Source organism: Notechis scutatus, chromosome 1, assembly GCF_049901735.1.
Source record: "Notechis scutatus isolate UNSWTSFEM ecotype Mainland chromosome 1, rNotScu1.2, whole genome shotgun sequence".
Taxonomy (NCBI): domain Eukaryota; kingdom Metazoa; phylum Chordata; class Lepidosauria; order Squamata; family Elapidae; genus Notechis; species Notechis scutatus.
Window position 1 is genome coordinate 339174160 of NC_142009.1, and position 4972 is coordinate 339179131.

A 4972-nucleotide genomic window follows, 5' to 3' on the forward strand; every position below is an offset into this window, starting at 1 on the left:
ATACGCCATGCACTAACCTCGCCGGCAAATCCGGCGGCGAACGGACGGGCGGAACGCATGGTCCAATACACAAAAAAAGCCATACAGAAAATAGAAACAACCAACATACAAGATAAAATCAATAAAATGCTCCTCATCCAACATATTACACCTAGCGCAACCACAAATAGAAGCCCGGCAGAACTAATGATGGGCAGAAAACTACGATCAACACTAGATAGAATGCACCCCACATACACCCCTGACAAACCCCCAGGTTCCTCCAGCAAGCACAGAAAATTCAACATAGGTGATGCCGTATACACAAAAAACCTGTCAGGGGAACCACTCTGGATACCAGCAACGATCACCCAAATAACCGGCCCCGTATCATACCGACTAGAAACAAGCGACGGGAAAAACTGGAAACGGCACATTAACCAACTGAGGTCCAGAATAGCCAACAACCATACACCCGAGCAAGAAACTAGAAGGGGGGGGAACGGCAAGTGTTAAAGAAAGAGGGACCCCCCTAGCGCAAGCTGAACAACCCCCACCCAGAAACCCGCAAATAGACTGGTCCTACTCACCAGTAAATGCAGAACCAACAGAACAGGCAACCCCGGAGTCATCACCGGGAAGGAGCAGCCAGGCCAGTTCAACCAGCCCAGAAAAATCCGGCGGGAACAACAGAGACGGCAGCTCAACCAGCCCGGGTAGACCGGGAGGGAGCTACCAACAAGGGCCCAGCCCGACCTTCCAGGCGGTTCCATCCCTGGGAACCGGAGCGACAGAGAAGGCTTCCGAACCGGTCGACAACCAAACAAGAACTGAGCCGCACAGGTCAACTAGACAGGTACAAAGCCCCGCCTACCTGCGCGACTACGTCACGACGCACCGACAGACGAAACCAAGAGGTGAGGGGTGTGCTGTATTAGCATACTCCAAACCCTCACAAACTGATTGGTCCAGACGGACAGCGACCTGATTGGTCGAAGCCCCAGCCGTGATTGGAGCGCTGAGAATCTACCGCGATTGGCTGTGCCGATCGCGGGAGATTCAAAGCGTTGCCATTGGCCGCCGAGCCGCGAGCCAGCCCTATATGAAGGGCTGCCGCGGCTTGCATTCTTCAGACTGTTCCTATTCAAAATAAAGAGCTGAACTCACTAGAATGGTCTCGCGTCTCCTTCGAACCGATCCACCTCAGATCTAACACCAACCATTTGTGTGAAGCATCTCCTTTTTTTCCTCCCGCCAGTCCACAAAGCTGGAAATATTGGGGAACTCTGCAGTAGAATATAAAATGAAAATGAACCCCCTCCTTTTAGCACTGAGGATGTCACCTATGTCAGGATTCCAGCAGTTACTCCAATTAAATCATGAGCCTTGAGCCACACTCCAAAAACTAAAAAAGATTTATTTGAAGGTAACAGTCTACATCTGGCATATACCTGGGTGTAGCCAACTCTAAGATATGTAATTCACTGTCACCCTTGATCCTGTTTCCCCCCCCCACACCCCTCTGAGTGTATAATCCAATGAAAAACGTCCATAGCCAAGAGTCATCAATCATGCCCTCCAATTAGATTTTTGCACGGCAGAAGCTTCAGTCATCTAATCAAAGAAAATATGAATGGAATGTACTTTCGATTCCACACTGCTGCCTGCTCTTTGAAACTCCCCCCTTCTTTCTGTTGTCAACTATAAAACATGTATACAAAATGTTTTATGAGTTGACAACCTTGTTTTGTAATGAAATGTCTGCCAGAAAACAAGCAATCTCAGAAGGCACCAGTTACAATTCCTCTATCAAAACTCCATCTTATCTGAATGGCAAAAACTCTGAGAAAGAAATTTATAAGTTGACAATGGCAATTACATGTAAGGAAATTTTATATAAAATATTTTATAGGTGGGACTTACCACCAATCAGATTAGCATAGAAGTTTAAAAACATGTCTGCCAGATGTTGGAAATGTAACCAGACACAAATAAAATGGTATTCATCATATTTACGTTTGACAAGTTATACAATGCTAATAATAGTATAGTTGTTTTATTAAGTTATTGTTATAATCTTTATTAAATTACTATCTTATTTCAATATGTTATTTTTGTTATTTTTATATCAACCAAATTCTAGATGTCATTCCTTTTCCTTCAAAATAAAATGTTAATATTCATATTACAAAAATCTTATATAAATTGATTAATCATACACCTATTTGTTAGTTTGTATTCTTCAGTTATTTAATTATTCCATTATAATATGTTCAAAATTACTCTCATTGAAATTCTAAATTCCCTTGTTATTAATTCACCTTATATAAATTCTATTCCCTTAATCCCCCTTTTTCTAATTTCTAGCCATTTTTTGTTATCCATCATCTCCCACTCTCAATAAAGCTTGGATTGTTCATTACTTAGCTTGTCTCCCATATTCCTCTCTTGGATCTTTACCTCTAAATGCTACCACTTTTTCGCCCATCTTCTTAGACATTTCTCCCTTCTCTACCTAGTTCAATTGTCTCATTTTCAAGTTATTTTACCCCTGTCTCTCTCCCAATGGAAGCTCCCTGCAATTCCAATTCCTGTTTAACTTCACTTAAAATATTCTCCCCTTGGTTAATATCATCTATCATTATCGTTTTTATTTTTATCTCCATCTTATCATTTATTTATTTTTATTTCTTGTTTTGTCTGTTGTATTTTTGCAACTGCTCTTTCAGTTAGCTTCTCCTTTTCCCGGACATCCTCTATTCTCTTTGCCACTTGTGTCCCAATTTCCAGGTCTACATCCATGCTCTGTGTTTTATTCAAGCTCTCTTCACATCTTCTTGTCAAAGTATCCTATCCTATCCTGAATTTCCAAGGTGATTTCTTCCCAAATTCCACTCATCTTTGTTTTGTTTCTTTTATTTCTTTTTGTCCAATAATCCAACAATCTTTTATTCAAGCCAAGGTCACTTCTCAAACAAAGAGTTCAATGTCCAATGTCCAGGAGTCTTTGTATCCCCAAGTTAGTCAATCTGTTCTTTTAGATAATCCAAAAATAAAATCAATCTATATTGACACTTTCAGGGTTTTTTTTTAATGGTAAAGTTTTCGTTATTCATTGGGCCAGAAGCGGCCACAAGCTGGAGGGATTGTCCCCAAGTTCGTGGCTGAGTTCCTTTTTTCCCCTCTGAATCAGGGGTCTCACGGTGGTGGGGTTGTCCCCCACTGGGTTCTCTTTCAGGTTCTGGGTACCATGTAAACCCAGGGAAGCATTCATTCAGCACCCAGGTTTTATCCTTGGCAGAAATTCTGTTTCAGAGCCTTCTTCACCAATGGCTGGACCATGTCCTGAATTCTCACCCCCAAAAAGTCCATTTGGTTCAGGGGAGAGGCATAATTAAGCTTTAAACATGGGAGTGTTATCTTCATGGATATAGAGGAGGAGGAGGGGGGCAGGGGACAAATAAACCCTCCCCTGTTGCGGCCCACCCTCTGCCCTTTGGCATATGTGTCCTGATGTTGCATGACCAAGCAAGAGAGGCACGGAGCCAATGCTTTTTTCATGATTATGAACAAAACTTTGGCCAAACTTATGGGGTTCAAATAAATCCCAGATGCGCAAGTAGCCCTCAGTCATTTCGTGATTGTTCGAAGTTACTGCAAAAAATGGACTTCAGACCACTTATGACCATTGTGACCATAAAACCTGAGTAAGACCACACCTAGAGTCCTGCGTCCAGTTTTGCTCACCACACTATAAAAAAGATGTTGAGACTCTAGAAAGAGTACAGAGAACAACAGCCAGGAAGATGAGGGGACTGGAGGTTAAAACATACGAAGAATGGTTGCAGGAACTGGGACTGGCTAGTCTAGGGAAGAGAAGGATCAGGGGAGACAGGAGAACAGCCTTCCAATATTTGAGGAGGGGCTGCCACAGAGAGGAGGAGGGGGTCAAGCTATTTTCTAAACTAAAGCACTCAAAGGCCAGACAAGGAAGAATGGATGGAAACTGAACAAGGAGAGCTTCAACCTGGAAATAAGGATAAATTTTCTGACAGTGCAGAATGGAACAGAAGTTGCCTTCAGAAGTTGTGGGAGCTTCATCCCTGGAGGCTTTCAAGAAGAAACTGGACTGCCGTCTGTCAGAAATGGTGCAGTCTCTTGCTTGGGCACAGGGTGGGACTAGAAGGCCTCCAAGGTCCCTTTCAACTTTGTTAATTCTGTTATCCTTTGCTGTTCTCAACCAGAATGTGTACAGACCATTGTGTGGCTTTCTGATTTTGCAAGCACAGAATGAGGTGGTGTAATATTTGCAGTTCTCTCTCTCTCTCTCTCTCTCTCTCTCTCTCTCTCTCTCACACACACACACACACACACACACACACACACACAAACACACTTATTCTTTCTCATTCTCATATTCTCTCTCTGGAACAGAACTTGCCTCCAGGTCATGGTTGTCCCAACTCCAGAGGTAACTGGGCTTTCTGGTTTTTCTCTGAAGGCGTTTCACTTCTCACCCAAGAAGTTTCTTGGACTAGAAGCAAAATCTCTTCAAAGAAAAACCAGAAATTTCAGTTGCCTCTGCAAAAACCACCTTTGGAACCACATCCCCATGTTAAAACATTGAATTTTGCTGCCACAGCTGAACCAAATGGTCTCTCTCTCTCTCTCTCTCTTTCACACACTTACTCTCTCTCATTCTCTGTCTCATTCTGTCAGTCTCTCTCTTTCTCATTCTTTCATTCTCTCTCTCATTCTCACTCTCATTCCTCCCTCTCTTTCTTTCTCATTCTTTCTCCCTTTACAATCTCCTGAGCTACTCTAAGAAGGAGGAGAGAGGTGGGAAAACCTTCGCTCCGTCCCAGAGGCGGCGAGTGGCCCCGCGTTCTCCTGCCCTGAGAGGCTCCTTGGCATTTCGCCCACATTCAGGGAAGGCGTCCACCCTGAACCCCGCCCACCCAAGGACCCCCCCTTCTCCCTCCCGGATCGGAGC